We start from the raw sequence: 16,226 nt of genomic DNA, 5'->3' as shown, positions 1-16,226 counted from the left end.
TGTGAATAGAAGGTACAAATGTCATCTTCCCAGAGTGTAGGCCTCTGTGTTTGTGAAGCCCATGTTCCAAAAGCAGACCACCTTGAATTTCAAGAACACTCTTGTCCTTACTGTCACCTGACTCAGTTTTCTCTTCTACAAGAGGAACAATGTTGACACCAGCTCATAGGAGTATGATGAGCATTACATAGAGTTTATTAGCAGTGTTACCATATCTGTTGGTAGAGGTGTTTATTGTGACAATTTTTTTGAGACAGGGTTTCTCTGTGTAACAGTTCTGGCTGTTCTGGTACTCAATTTGTAGATCAGGCAGGCCTCTAACTCAGAGACCCGCCTGCTTCTGCCTCCCGAGTTTGGGGTATGTGCCACCACTGCCTCCCTGTGACAAATATTCTTTTCCCTCAAATTTGAAGCAATACTAGCAAACTTTCCACCTAATTCTGGGGGGAAACACTATTGTATGAATACAAACACTATTGGATGACTGGCCTCAGGCAATAGGGAAAGTAGCTCTTAGTAGGTGAGACAGTAAACAATTGTTGACCTTTTTTCTTCAAAATGCTAGCATGATCTGTGTCTGAATTTAGCCACACTGGCTAATTCTGGACACTGACCAATTGTGTCCATTCTAGTATTTGACCTTGTTAAAGATTATCTTAAAGCTTTGAAGTGTATTTAAAATTTTTATTTCGTTTATTTGGGGGAGGGCACACGCATGCATGGTACTCATAATGTGGGGCCTGAGGACTGTACTCAAATCATCAGGCTCTTCGACATGTCTGCACCTTTTACCCAATTAGCCATCTTTCTGGCTTTGCATTGGCTCTTGGAAGTCTGCAAAAGGTCATCTCAAGGGATCTGTCAAGTCCACCGAACCAAGGCTGAGCAGGGCAGACTAGCCTTTAGAACTTGGCAAGTGGATATCCCCCTTGAACAATGTCTAGTCTGCTTTCTACTCTAACCACCCCGGAGCCCGGGTTGTCCAGAGATGTCTTATAGCCAGGACATTGCAGAAGTCCAGTCTTCCTAGCCAAGGACTGTGGCGAAACCTGGTGTGTGGACCGTGGTGAAATTGGATTAAAGGGGGTCGTGTATATCGGTGTTAAAGAAAGGTGGGGAGTCTTTGACCACCATGTTCCTTTGAAGCAGAGATGCTAGCTGAGAGGCCATGCCAAGAAGTCAGCTGGGCAGAATGTTGAGGATGGAAAAGCTAAAGGGCACCTACAACATTCCAAAGCATCACATTATCAGGGTTCAGGAAACTTTGGAGTTGAGACACAGATTTACCCTTTGCCCTTCCTCAGATTTGTTGTGAAACAACAGGGCAGTTTGGGTGACTGTAGTGGCTTTTGCTTGCTGACAGCCACGCGCGCTCTGGGACCTAAGAGGGAGGCCACGCCTACCGCGCGGCCTTAGAGCGAGAGGCGGGGTCGGCAGGACTGGGCGGGGCCTGAAGGGGAAGGACCGGCTTTTGAGGGGTGGAGCGAACAATTAAGGAGGCGGGGCTTAGGGGAAGGGAGGCTTGCTGATGGGCCGGGCCTTAGGGGAGCCGCTGGGTTAGGGGGTGGAGCAGGCCAGACAGGGCGGGGCTTAAGAGGCGGGAATGGAGCAGATGAGCGAAGGCCTGAAAGGAGCGGCAGATCTGAGGGGGCGGGACAGTCTAGACCAGGGCGGCAAGGAGGGCGGAGCTGGGGAGGAGGGAGAGGGAGAGGGCGAGCTAGAAGATGGGGTGAGGAGGGGCCTGAGGACGGGGCGGGGCGGGGTGGCGCGGCGCTGCACGCGCACTACCAGCAGCCCGGCCCTGCAGCTGCAACGCCGGTTGCTCAGACAAGAGAGCAGCTGCAGCCTCTACTCCTTAAATAGCATCGTGCCGGCATCGCAACCCGTCGCTGGGCAGTTCGTGGACTGCAGTGACAGCTCCCTGCAGAGCTGCCTAGGCAGAGAAGGAGGTGAGTGCGCCAGCTGCGAGGGGCCGCGTGTCGGCCACGGCGACCCTAGCCGGGCCGAGACTAGAGAGCCGCCCCGCAGCTCTGCGGGACGTTCCGCTTTTCCGGCCTGGGCTCGGCGGCCTCATTTCCCTCGGCATCTGGAGGCTCCGGGACCGCCCGGGCGGCCGCCGCTTCCGGTGCCGGAGCTGGGTTCCCCGCGGGCCGTGCGCGCGCGGGGCTGGTGCACCGCAGAGTCGGGGCGCGCCTCGCAGCACCGGTCCCTGGCTGGGGTGGTGGTAGGAACCAGAGCCCTGCCGGGCGCAGGTGCCAGGTGGTGGTCCTGCCGACTGGGGACCCTGGCGTCTCCGTCACCACATCCCCTCGTGCCCCAGAGGCAGGACCGTGAGGTGCGCTCGCACCGCGAGTGGAGACGGACTGTCCCAGTGCAGCTCTGTGACGTGCCCCTGCGCCGAGCGTTCGAGGAGGGTCAGAGGCAGAACCCGGAGCCCGATGTCATAACTAGAAATTCTCGCGGTGTCTCCAAGAGGAGCACCCACAGCCACTGCACACAGCAGTGATGGAGTCATTGATTTTAGGCAATCTGGCTTTGAAATTTTTTTAAATTAGGGAGCAAAAATGGTATTTACCACCTTGAAACGTAGACAGCGAGTGCTGATAAGAGGACTTAAAAGACCACGTGGATTGGATTCTAGAGACAGACGCTCCATCTAATCAGTGCGTTATGCCAGAGCTTGCAGACCATCTTTCCACTGCACCCAAGCTCATGGTTATGGAGCCTAGCTAAGAATGGCCATTAGGAAAATGCCCTACCGAGACATTCAAGCTTCTTGGAATGTGAGTATTCCCCATAGGACTTGACATTTGGTTGTCTTTCTGGTACACGTTTCAACATGTAATCTGTAGTTATCCCAATGAAAATTACTAGCATAACCCAAACAATAATCACGCAAACCCTTCTACTTGATCTGGTTTTCTTCATGTGTCTGTGACTGTTAACTCCACTTGAACTTAAGTTTGAACTGGTAGTCTGCAACAAGCAAGGTTGAGAACATAGAGCCAAAAGGAACCATCAGCTTGGAACAACACGGTGAGGGCAGAAAACACACAGGACCAGATCTTAGGAGATGTTCTTTCTGCAGGTCACCTGAGAAATCCCTTTTTCTGGTGCAAGTCTGGTTCTTTTGTGAAAGGTCTGCTTTGAGATGAAAATATGTCGAGGTAAAATTATGTGACTAGTGAAAGAAAACTCAAAGCAACACACTTTATTACCTCACCTCTTCTGGATTTACTGTAAACAGATGAGACTTAAACATACAAACTACCCCCCCCCATTATAGCATTTTGACACATTTCCTTCCTGTGTCTGTTATTTATATTTTGTCAGTGTTGTATTAGTATGACAGCCTGACTGAAATCTCTGGGCCTTCCACATTTTGACATTTAACACATGCCATGTGACAAATATGGGTAGGGATGGGTTATCTATTTATACCACATAGGTATTTTTTAGCTACCTCTGGGTTTCAGAGTTAAGGGTGGAAGTTCGAACCAGTCACAGTGTTGTGAGTTAATGTACTTTAGCATGGTTTTAGTTTTGATGAGGATATCCAGTGCACTGTGGTTCTGTGTTTAGTTAGAGTAGGGACCTGGGGAAAGATCAGGTGGTTTTGTCATTTACATGTAGGGATTTTTGTCTTTCTCCCTGTGGCTTTTGGGGTGTGTGTGTGGGGGGGGTGGGTAGGCTGTGGGATGACTACATCTAGACATTTATTTATACTCAGTCATTTAGTTTGTAAGGTCAGTTTCATTTGTTGGGTAAGCTCACCATTGCCCTTTTGCATGCACAGTCTCTTAGGACTAAATTCTATCTGAGTTACACCATTAGAAATGCAGTGTACACACCTGTCCTGCTGCAAAGTAGAAATGCACTTGAAGGCAGTCTACAGCTGGGAGTTTCCTAAAGCCTCTTTAAGCCTGGCTGTTCGGCCCAGCTAGTTAAGGTACCTGAGTTTTTAGTGAAGGTTTTCAGTCCAAACTGGACAAACACTTTAGTGTCATAATATACCTTTGGCAATATTGCCTGGAGGATGGTTCTCAGTCCAAAGAGCTAATATGAAGATTCAGGGCTTGAGTTTAGGTTTCAACACTTTAGTACTTTGAGGGGCAAAGTTAAAGAGATGCAAGCCCTAAAAAGTAGTAGCTGAACTTGATGAACTAGACAGGAGGGGCAGGTTTACCAATGTTTGTGACAGTACTCTGAGAACTCTCATCTTCATATAATGCTCCATGGCAACGCCTAAGAAATTTTAGTTTGTGTAATCCTAGGGTAACAGGTAATGTGGGCAAGGGAAAGAAAACTATCACATGAATGAGTTATGCTAATTTTTCTACTTTGTCCATCCTGATGCTTGTAATTTCTTAACTGTCTGGGGCAGTAGTGTCTAGTCAGTTGTAACCTTTGAGGAATCAAGGTGTGGTGGGCTAGGGGTTGCCATAGCGTGAGTGGTCCTTTTCTTGTTCCTGGCTAGGAGGGGTGTCACCTTAACCTGAGGTCTATGTGAGGGCTGTATTCCCTTAGAGTAGGAGGGGCTGTCAGAAAACAGCATTATGTCCTATGTCCTAAGTCTGAGATTTCAAAACCAGTGGCTGAATTCACAAAGGAGCCTGAGTTAGTTCTCTTTATAGATTATTTACTAGTCTTCAAGTTTTAAGTAAAAATGTGAAAACTGTCTAAATATCTAAATCAAAGTGTAGTTTTACTCTTTAACATTATGAAAGTAACATACACTTGTTATTAAATGCCTGGACATATAAAAACTAAAAGTCTTGAAGAAATTACAACTGGGTTCATTTTCTTCCAATTTTATAAGAAATTGAAAAACAATTTTAAGGGATGTATTGTCATTTGAAGTTGAACATTTTGACAATTCAGAGTTTCTTAAATTAACCTTTATTTTTATCTTATGTGTATGGATAATCTGCCTGCACGCATTCATTCAGTCCCTGCAGAGTCTAGAAGAAGGCTTTGAATCCCTGGGGACTGGAATTATAGATGGTTGGGGACCACTATGTGGATACTGGGAATCAAACCCAAGTCCACTGAAAGAGCAACCAATTCTTTTAACTGCGGAGCCATCTTTCCAGGCTGACAAGTCATTTTTAACCACCTCAGTTACATGGTGATCTTTTCCCAGATTTGTTTTAAGTGAGTTTTGAATATGACTACTTTTGACTTATTCATTACTCTCTTTTTGTTGATTTCAGGACAATTTACCAAGCTCTTTTCTCTGGTTAAACATATACATGTTTAAATAAAACATGTTCTTTAAAAAAACAAAAACCTCATAGTTTTAAAATGGATTTGAAAATTATAAATAAATGGTTTTAATGGACTTTGGGGTTCATGTATTTTAGTGGAAAGCTGTTGAAATAAGGATTTCATGGTTTGGAAAGATAAATGGAAAGAAGTTAGGGCATCAGGAAAGTGTGGTTTACCTAGCAGAACGTTTCCCCACTTTGGGTGCAACTTCTGATAAATGTATTATCTACCCATTTGCAGAGTTTTGGCTGCCGTAGAAATTGGCACTTCCCACTCTGGTTTGTTGTAGGAGACAGGTCTGGAGCCATGGGGTCAGAACACCATTGTAAACAGAATTAAGAAAAAGCTACAGCAGGACTGGATTCTCCCTTTAGGCTGAACAGGACCAGTTTAGGGGCAGGAGTGGTGACAAAAATAGCCAGTGGGTTCTGTTCTTGGTGCTTCACATATGGTAATTCATTAGTCCCCCAGCAGCCCCATAAGGCAAGTCTTACTCTTAGCCTCTGTGACAGAGCTTCTCAACCTTCCTAATGCTTTGACCTTTTAAATACCATTCCTCATGTGGTGGTGACCCCAACTATAAAATTTTATTTGTTGCTCCTTCACAACTGTAATTTTGCTACTGTTATGAATTGTAATGTAAATATCTGATATGCAACCCCTGTGAAAGAGTTGTTCACCTTCCTCTGAAAAGGTTGAGAATTGAAGCTCTATGATATTTAGAGATTAAATTGCCCAAGGCAGGATTTGAGCCTAGGTTGCTGCTTAGCTTTGGGGCCTGTGCTCTCAAATGCTTCTCTCTGTCTCTCTGGAGCTAGGTTTTTCAGGCTTGGGAAGTTCTACTCTACTCATCTAGTAACAAGGCAAGTCAGTTCCTTGATTTCTTTCTCTGTCCCATTTACACTTAGCTGTAAATGTTCTCTTTTTCACACTGCAGTTCCAAGAGGTAACAGCTTGATTCAGCATAGCTCAGAGTGTGACTGAGACCATTTACTGCATAGCTATGACTTTCTGGAGAATTAAAAAGTAACTAAAGATTAAAGATCATCTGCCTTTGAACTCGGTCTTGGAAGCCTGGAGCATGGGTTGCATGTACTGAATATGGGGACCGCAGGTGGGAACTGGTCCTTAGTTTAACACAGATTATAGAGCCAAGCACTTTGAGAGTCACCTCACTGTGACACATGAGTTTGCTCTTTGCTATGTATTTGAGGGGCACTTTTACCCCCTTCTTGGCATGGTTTAGTGATAATGTTGAAAATGTAATATTCGGAGATTGCAGGCACTGTGGTGTGGTCCAGTGATTCTGCATCTTTCCTGGTGAAAGTACTGAGCTAGGAGCAGTAGGCTAAATACAGCAGGGCTGCTGTGTGTGAAGTCAGGTGTGATGAGCATGGCTGGAATCCACACACAGTCATTTCTATTTCCTGACACCTCAGTGTCTCTTCAGACAATCCCTGGCCTCTGAAATAGCCAGGCCTCCTCATGTCACTGATGCAGTAGCTGTGGTGCAGGCAGACTGTGACTCAGTCAAGGTTACACAACCTGCCTTACCCTCTGGCCATCTTTCACACACATACGGAGTTTGTTCCTGGGCCCAGTGCCTATTCGAGGAATGGCTGGCCCCTAGAGTTGTCCTTGACTTAATGTCCTGAGACTCGGCAGTCAGCAGGTTTCTGCTTATTGTAATCTACGCTCTGTCCAACACTTCCCAGCATGCACCTGTTTCTTCCTTGCATTCTTAGTAAGTTCAGTCTATGTTTTCTCCCGTGTAGGCAGCACATGTCCTTATTAAGAAAACTAAAAAGAAACAAATCTGGACATGACACATCCCAGCACTTGGGAGGCTGAGGCAGGAGAGCCACTGTGAGTTGGAGGTCAGGCTGAGCTACCTAGTGAGTTTTCGGCTAGCCTGGACTAGAGAATGAGATCCCATCTCAAAATGAAGGGGAAAAAAAGGAGGTGATTTGGTTAAGAAAGTTTTTCTGAAGCAGAACTCCAGGACAAAACCCATCGGAGTCCCAAGTCTTTATTTAGTCAGTCTTTCAAGGGCTTCTGCAGCCTGGCTCTAGTGCACTATTTTCTCTGCCTGTCTCAAAGTCCCATGAACTGGGACATTGGGACAAGACACTGGCACATGGGATGAAGGATCTATGTACCCTAAGAGTCTGAGAGCTGTGCAGATCCCTGAATTGCTAGTCTGGACAGGTCTGGAAAATCCTGTGTGTCTGTGTCTGCATGGATCTTTCTATAATGTTGATCGTTTTCTCAACCTTTTCCCTCCGAGAGCTATTGCTCAGAGGTATTTAATGTTGAAGTATGTCTATACCAGTTAAAAAATAGCTGTGGTCCCAAGTGTCCCAACCCCTAATTCAGAAACTGGAGTCTTTTTTAGTGGTTACTTAATATTTTTGGAAGTACTCTGCCTCTGACTTGCATGTTTCTTGGTATGTGTGTCTATCTTTCATCCTTATAGGAGCACTTCAATCATTCTGTGACTGTTAGTGTGACCTCTAGGAAAGAAGGAGATAGGGTCATTGCTGTTTCTGTATATTCAGAAATGATCCTGGGCCCTGGACTGACCTGAAGAGTTACTGAAATGAGGTTTTGTCCTTGACTTGTGTCTCCAAACCCAGTTAGTGGGCAGAGTCTGCTTATTTTCATGCACTGTCTGAACAATAGCATCAATCGGACACCTGATCCTTGCTTTGATTCTCAGTGCCACCATCCAAGTGGCACTGAGAATCTGCCACCTCCAGCATAGACAGTGAAGCCTCTTAGTTAAAACAAAAAGGGTGGGGTACTGCAAAGAAGGGGATGATAGCTGCTTTCACAGAAGCCCAACTCTGATCAAATCCCTCCTGAGCAGAAATAGTCAGGACTCTCTCAGGCTCCAGGTCTCTTTTTAAGTTTGTCTTCTGTAGCATGGCGTCAGCCTGTTGTTCTTCAGCATTTCATACAGTGCCTTACCCCATAGTGTCTTGATGACTGATCAAAACTGTGAGACATTAAGATAATGGCCCCTGACCGTAAGACACATTATCTACTCTACTAAACTAAATCTTAGCAATTAAGATCGAGGAGTTGAAAAATCTGTGGACCAAAACGTGTACTTCCTGGAGGTGAACTCTTTCCTATAGTTCATCGAGGATGAGAAACAGGTGGTTCTGGGTTTCTCAGGATGCGAGAGGGAGATTAGTGTCAAATTCTAGATAATCTTGCATAACTGTACTAGAGTCCTCACTTACCGGGTATTCCTACTTTAAAGGTGTGCCTTGTTTCTGTGCCAGGAGTACATAGGTCAAATAGGTCTCTGTTCTTTTTGTGGGACAGTTACCCACATTGTACCTCAGGCGAGCCATGAGGCATCCTAGGGTGTAGAGCTGACAGGGATCTTATGTGTCACCAGTCCATCCAGGCACCCTGTAGAGGACAGATCCAAAACCCAGAGGGTATAGCTGAGCAGTTCAGAGCCCTGGGCTGGCCTCTGAAGACAGTGCTACTCTGTTCATCTTTCATGAGGTGGAGATAATTTGGGGATGCAGGGTATAAGCAAGGTAAGAAGACTGGGCTTCAGAGCTGGGGGCTACAGCTATAGGATTCCCAGCTAGGACAGATTTCCTCAAACATGGCTAGCCTTTGAGGCTGGCATGGCTCTGTGGCCTTAGATTTCCTTGTTACAGACCAGCCAGCCCAGTCTTGTGGCCTGGTAACAGTCCCCAGCACGTCTCTTTCCATCCCAGGTGATGGTGGGTGTCTTTATCCTGTATGTTGTGGTCCCTCTTGCAGGCTCTTTGATGTGGCAAGCTTCTCAGGGGCTTATGTGTTGTTGCTCATATGAAGGAACTGGTGGCAGGTCTGGGAGAAACAGGTGAGTCTCCCCAGGCAGGTGCCAGAGAGGATGGTTTCTAATAGGGGTTACATTCCCTCTTGGTTGGGGGGCAGCAGCTGGACCTTGTGTTTGGGTGCAAGATGGAAATATTAGAGCTCTTCTCAATACCATTTTGTCTTTCTCTAAATCCAGATTTGTTTCCTGACCATAAATTATTTTAGAGAATATGGGTATATTTTATGAATGAAAGCATGTACACATTACAGGTGCATTTATTTGTCACTTAGTGGGATGTGCTAGAAGAGAACCAGAAAGTTGCCTCCTCTAATGCTAGCATGGCAGTTGATCTCTGAGGGCCACTTAAAAAGGTGACTCAGTTTGGCTGAGGGGGAATAAACTGAATCTTCTCTCTGGAACTAGGTTCTGAATCAGAATGTGTGTCTGACTTTAGGGGAGTTAGCAAAAGCCAGAGTGCTTGGATTTTGTTCTGTAGATTTGTTGGTGTAGAAACCTTAATTAGATAGATCCTTTATTTTGTCTCCTGAGGCTTGGGCTGCCTTGGTATGTAGTGGGTAGTCAATAAATATTTGCCAACTGAATACATGGACCTTTTTCTTGCATGGAAATTGAATATTGTGCTGGATTGGGTGCTTTAAGTCAACATTTAACTTGGCTCCTTGGCTCTTTGGGCTGTTGGTTGGATATGCTACATGTGCCAGTTAGGGTTATTGCCGCCCCACAAATAGTTCCTGAACCTATAGAGTTGGAGACCTGTTGGCACCTCAGAGTGTCTCCTGAATGACAGGATGTGTGGGATTTGCTTTAAAAATCATTTTTTCAAAAGAACATAATAAAACAATATTAGCAAAATGTTAGCTGTGATTGAAGCTGACTGGAGGGTAAAAAGTACATGGTAATTTTAGTGTACTGTGTGGACTTTTGAATAGATTTGGGAACTTTTGTAGCAAGAATTTAAAATGTAAAGATCCCAACCTAATGTAGCTGATTTATTCCAAGCAGATAACAATCAAACTTGGCATTTAGTTTTTCTTTTTTTCTGTCCTTTAAATAGTAGGTCATTGTTCTGTAAGCTCTCCTAAGCCAGTCACCTCTTATGGTTACCTGAACTCGGTGTAATTTTAGCTGGTGTCCCATGGTGTCACAGATACCTCTCACAGCTTCCCACACAAAGAGCAAAATTTTGCCTAACCTACCCTGTATTTCAGCTGTTGCTTTTCTAATACCACTACCTTCCACGAAGACATAGGGCCCCGGGGCTTTTAAAGGCTCTGTTCAACTCTAAGGAGCCTCACAACTTAAAATATTTTAAAGATTCCATTTGCCTCTGCTTTTTTTTTTTTTTTTTTTTTGAGACATGGTTTCTCTGTGTAGCTTTGGAGCCTATCCTGGCACTGTCTCTGGAGATCAGGCTGGCCTCAAACTCACAGAGATCCGCCTGCCTCTGCATCCCGAGTGCTGGGATTAAAGGCGTGTGCCACCAATGGCCAGCTTGCCTCTGCTTTTTAAGTTACCTGTTGAGGTCTGTTAAATTCAAAGGTGACTTCCCTAACCTTGTGAGTGGCTGGGTGGAGTCTGTGTTTGTATTCAGTTTGGGACTCAAACTGTTGGGCTAAGCCATTTCTCTAGTTGACAGTTACTCTGAAGCCTTGTTCTATTTTAAGAGGTGTAAGTAACCCTATCCAACCTGTGCCCTCCTGAGCCTTCTTATCCAGGTCACTGCTATTTGATAGCTGTGACCTCTGAGTCGCTGGTCCCTGTGGGCTCCTTGAGGACAAGGACTGAGTCTATTCTCTTTCCCATACTGACCTACACCCCCTGCAAGGACATGGCTGACTATAAACTAAGCACTCCTGCTGACAGGAATAGTGTCCTAGGAGAGAGCCCCAGTCTCCTGGTTGCTGAGGCTGCCAGTTCCTAACTTGCCCCTAACTGCCTCTTGTAGGGCTCCTGTCTGCCTCCTTGCTCCCCATATGGTCTGGTTTTCATGGGTGTCTCCCTACCCCCACCTGTGTTTGACTGTTTAGATTTGGCCCAGTTCCACCTTGGCCTCTGCACAGCCCTCTGGTGGACTCCAGCCCATACATAGTGTGTTCTCTCCCCTCCAAATGCTTGCAACAGCAAAGCACTACCACTTTCTTCCTAGCCAAAGGTTATCCCCAGCTGTCTGGTGTATGGGTTAGCTCCTGCAGGTGCATTTGCCTTCATTGTTCTCCTGAAATTGCGGAAGGTGGAGGAAACATTGCTAGGGCTTCATCCTCCTGGCAATGACCTTCTGTTTGCAAAGGGCTAATGACAAGTTTTATTTCCCTACAATGTTCAGAGTATTGTTTGGTTTGCAGTGAGATCCTCTCCGAAAGGACACTTACATGGAAGTTGCTCCCAGGGCTGGTGAGGGCCTGCGTTCAGTGCCCAGCTCAGTACAGACAGGGAAGGCTTAGCTGTGTTTTCTGGAAGAGCTTTATAGCCCATCTGTCACTCCTTAATAAGGACAGGTTACTACCCTAAATCCTTGTGTAGCCGGTGGAAAATACATAAATACAAAAGAACATTAACCAACCTGAACCTGGTCATATGTTGTTTATCCTGAGAATTGATTGAAAATATAGTTAGTGATTGATATGGCAAATTTTATATTATGCTTTCATAATTAAAAATCTGGGGAAAAGTCAAATGTAAAGCATAATAAAATGATAATACTTAAACACTTACAGGCCTACTATCATGGTTTTTATGATTTTTATTTTTAAGTTGTGGTGTGTGTGTGCGTCTGTGTGTCTCTGTGTGTGTATGTATGTAAAGGTGACTGCCTATGCTCACAGAGGACAGAGGTGTGTGTGTGTGTGTGTGTGTGTGTGTGTGTGTGTGTGTGTGTGTGTGTATGTATGTACATGTAGATAACTGTCTATGTCCAAAGAGGGCAGAGAAGTATGAGCAGGTGACTACCAATATCCACGGAGGTCAGAAGTGTGTTTGTGTGTCTGTGTGTCTGTGTGCCTGTGTGTGATTATGTACAGGTGACTGTTAATGCCCAGAGAGGGCAGAGGTATGAGGTGTGTATCTGTGTATGTGTGTGAGTATGTATAGATGACTGCTTATGTCCACACAAGGCAGAGGCATTGGATCCTCATGGTGCTGGAGTTAGAGGTGGTGCTGGGAACAGAACTTGATATGCTCTTATTCACTGAGCCATCTCTCCAGCTCAGAATTGGTGTTTTTTTTTTATGTTTTCCTCAGTGCCTGTTACCTGGGTTTCAAGGTGTGGGTAGAAACCTTTTGATTTGATCTTGATGATAAGATGACTCCACCATCTTTTTGTTTTGGAGGGTCCACCATGGCTTTCTTGACACAAAGAGAAGCAATTTTGCACTGTCCCCACCCCTTTCTTTGTGCCAATAAAGCCCACCCAGCAGAGGCCCTATAATGATTGTGCAGCTCACCTGGGCATAGCAGGTGCCTGGAATGGGGCTCTTTTAAATTCTTTGCATGTCTCTGGGCTGTGTAATTTCGTAGTCACTACTAGAAGATATGGGCTTTGAACACAACACATGAGGGGACCTCGAGGATTGGATTGGCCCCCTTCTCAGACACAGGGACCTTACTTCCTCCTCTCTGCAGGCCCTTAGTGAGGAAGCCGTCTTGCCTAGTTGTGATCCAACTTTTGCTGTGGTAAGAGACATAGAGTCCCTTCACTTGTTAAGCTCTTCTCCCTTCTCATGGTGGGGTTTCTCACCTCTGATTTCCTTTGTAAGGTGGAGGGTCTGTCCTTGTGGGCTATTTTCATAGCCAGGGGAATTTTATTTCCTTCTCTACCTGCTACAGTAACAAGCTCTACTTGTGTTCCCAACATAGTGAGATCATGGTGTCATCCTCCTCAACCTCCAATCTCATAGACATAGTTAGGATTCATTCTTGGGTCAGGTGGTATCTGAGGTAACATGCCCTGTTAGATGCAGTTGATGACAGGAAGTTTAATCTTTTGAAGCCTCTTCTGTCTGCTTCCTTAGGAAGAGATGGGTCAGTCTACCCATTCCATCCACTGAAGCTAATAGACTGAGGCAGCCCCTTCTGTCTAAGCCCGTTTCCTTCCCTAGGCTTCATCTGTAAGCATCCCTGTTTTGTTATGACATCTATACAGAAATGCAACAGTGTTAATTCAATTAATATTTTAATATCTTATTAGCTTGTGTTAACTATGTAATGGGTTTATTATGATATTGTCATACATGTATATAATATGTTGCAATCATAGTCACCCCTCCTACCCTTTTTCATCTCCTCCCCACCCTCATTAATCCCCTTCCTCTTCTCAGCTAGTCCCTCTCCTAAATTCCTGTGTTTGTTTTCCTGACCCAGTGAGTTCCATTAGTATCATTTACAGGAATGTGGATTTGTTTACAGGAGCACGAGCGCCTTATCAATGGCTACACCACTGAAGAAAATACCCCGCCCCATCAGACATCATTCATCTAACGTATTAAATAAATAGGAGGACAAGTGGAGTAATCTGGCTTCCCTTAGGGATGTTCTTCAATACATCTGACTCAAGCTTAACCTTGCTGTCCTACATAAAGGCCTTCACATGACCTGTGTATCTTCCATAGGAGGCTCCAGACAGACAGATCCTCTTTGTGTCTTTATGGACAGGGAGAGGGTGTGGAACTATATGTTGTGTTGACTTTGTGAATAATATGTGCTCTGGGGAATGCTGGACAGGTCCTCTAGCCAGCTTCCTTTACATCTCAGAGGGCTACCCACCCAGCCTACAAAGTGTCTGGAGAATGCTTTCCTCACCACAGCCTTGTACTGCTCCAGCTCCAGGGTTAGAAGCCCAATGTGTTTCTCTGGTTTGCAGGATTCTGTTTTGTCATAGAAAACTACCCGATGTGGCACCCTGGGAGCCTCCCTTCTTTGCTCATGAATCTGTGCCCCTGTGGGCAGCCTTGATCATCTTAATCCAATGAGGAGTCATATCCTTACATGCTCTAGAGTGTTCTGTCAGTGTTGACCAACTTCTCAGGAACTGAAATGCTTGGAGAAGTATAAAGCAGCATGGGGATGGGCAAGAGGACACTTTTATACAGACTCTAGTCATCCAGCCTCTACCCACTCCAAATCACCTGGGTAGTGGAGCTCACTCTCTGCCATAGGGTCATGAGACTGCAGATGAGACGGAAGAAGAGGAGTGCTGAAGTCTGGGGACACCATGGACATCTCTTTCCTCTTTGTAGTCACTGTTGTATTAAGTGTCTCTTCCAGGGAACTGAAGTAAATCAATACTCAGTAAATACTCAGAAAGTACCACTTTGGTTTGGGCACTGTGTTAAGCACTGTGTTGGCCCCTTTGGGAACTCCCAATTTCAAACTCCACAGTTATCACTGTTCTACCATTCATCCTCCCAGGCCCTGAAACTCAGCTCTCCAGTTCCTTATCCTCCATTGCCAGTTATTTACCAAGTCTCTGCTTTTTTATAAATCATTTAGAATTTTCCTTTGGTGGAAAAACACATCTGATGTGAAAGTTACCATTTGAACTGTTGTGAAGCGTACAGTTACCCAATGGCACTAAGTGAGTTGTGCAAGCATCACTGCTGTCCAGCTCCATGCTTTTCATCACCCCCAACAAAACCCCTGCAGCTGTTGGGCAATGTCTCTCATATCTCTCTCCCCTACCCCCAGCCCCGGTAACCTCTGTTCTACTTTCTGTCAGTGAGTTTGCTGATTCTGTGTACCTCATGTATATCAGATCATGTTTGTCCTTTTCTTTGGCTTATATCACTTAGCTTGGTGTTTTCTACATTAGTTCATATCCCCTCTGTTGTGGCATTTTCCTGATTTTCTCTGAAAGGCTGAATGCTGATCTGCTGTATATACCTATATATACCACAGCCTGCTTATTCATTCATCTGGTGATAGGCATTTGGGTTCAGATACTGGCTTTTTTTTATTTTTCTTTTTTTGTTTTTTTGAGATAGGGTTTCTCTGTATAGCTTTGCAGCCTATCCTGGCACTTGCTCTGTAGACCAGGCTGGCCTCGAACTCACAGAGATCCGCCTGCCTCTGCCTCCCAAGTGCTGGGATTAAAGGCATGCACCACCAACGCCTGGCTGATACTGGCTTTTTAAATCCTTGTGTATGGAGGCTTTTTGTCATTGGCATTATGACCTCCACCGCTGCCTGGATTCGAGTTCCTTTATCTGGGCCATAGTGCTGACCCCTCAACGTCCCTAACCTTTGATTTCAGACTAGATTTTGACTAATCTGTTCTTGAGTAGAGCAGGTGCAGGGAATGTCCTGTTCTTTGATGGCAATAACCTCCTCGTGCAATAAAGAAAGGCCACGATAGCTGGGCAGTGGTGGTGCACATCTTTAGTCCCAGCACTTGGAAGGCAGAGGCAAGCAGATCTCTTTCAGTTCGAGACCAGCCTGGTCTATAAGAGCTAGTTCCAGGACAGGCTCTAAGGTTACATAGAGAAACCCTGTCTCGAAAAACAAAAACAAAACAAGAAAGGCCATGATGAAAATCACATTTAGCCACATGTGTAATTGCATAGCCTAGGGCCTAGTACTGTAAGTACTCAGCTGGCACTGACTCTTAAGAGCATTGGAGGTAGGGCATGGAGAGATGGCTCAGTGGATAACAGCACACACTGGCTGCTCTTTCAAAGGCCCCAGGTTTGGTTCCCATGATGGCTCACAACTGCATGTGACTCTAGTGCTAGGGGATCTAATACCCTCTTCTGACCTCCAAGGGCTCCAGGAAGGCACATGGTACACATACATGCATGCATGCAAGCAAAACATGCACATAAAATAAAAATACATTTTTAAAAATCCTGGCTTAACTGATTTCCCTGAATACCTTCCTTCCCCTTTTCTATCCACTTTAATTCTGTCAGTTTGTTCTAGATTCATCTGTCAATAGTGTTAGACCTAAGAGGGACTTGCTTCTCATTGTCTTGTCTCTGTCTCCACCTCTTGAGGGCCACTTTTTACTTTTATCATGCAGCTCCCCTTAAGGCCCTTGTCACTATCTCTTGTACTGCTGCCTCGTTTTGCCCTCTTTCTTGGGCTTGTGTTCCAAATCTCAAGAACAGGTCTAAGTTTT

The 16,226-nt window shown here is 45.4% G+C and overlaps 1 protein-coding gene across 3 annotated transcripts in view; it reads left to right on the top strand.

The window, feature by feature from the left end:
* The first annotated feature begins 1,759 nt into the window (after positions 1–1,759).
* Positions 1,760–16,226, top strand: part of Acsl1 (acyl-CoA synthetase long chain family member 1) — a 63,376-nt gene continuing 48,909 nt past the window's right edge. Inside the window, exon 1 of one of the 3 annotated variants that reach the window (XM_027391099.2) lies at positions 1,760–1,949. The gene's annotated coding sequence lies outside the window, so the exon portion shown is untranslated. Of the gene's footprint in view, positions 1,950–2,517; positions 2,784–16,226 lie in introns of those variants that run through there. The other 2 variants (XM_027391096.2, XM_027391098.2) reach the window with 2 other exon arrangements.

The sequence above is a fragment of the Cricetulus griseus genome, assembly GCF_003668045.3.
Source record: "Cricetulus griseus strain 17A/GY chromosome 1 unlocalized genomic scaffold, alternate assembly CriGri-PICRH-1.0 chr1_1, whole genome shotgun sequence".
NCBI classification, from domain to species: Eukaryota; Metazoa; Chordata; class Mammalia; order Rodentia; family Cricetidae; genus Cricetulus; species Cricetulus griseus.
This window is presented reverse-complemented; position numbering and strand designations above follow the sequence as displayed.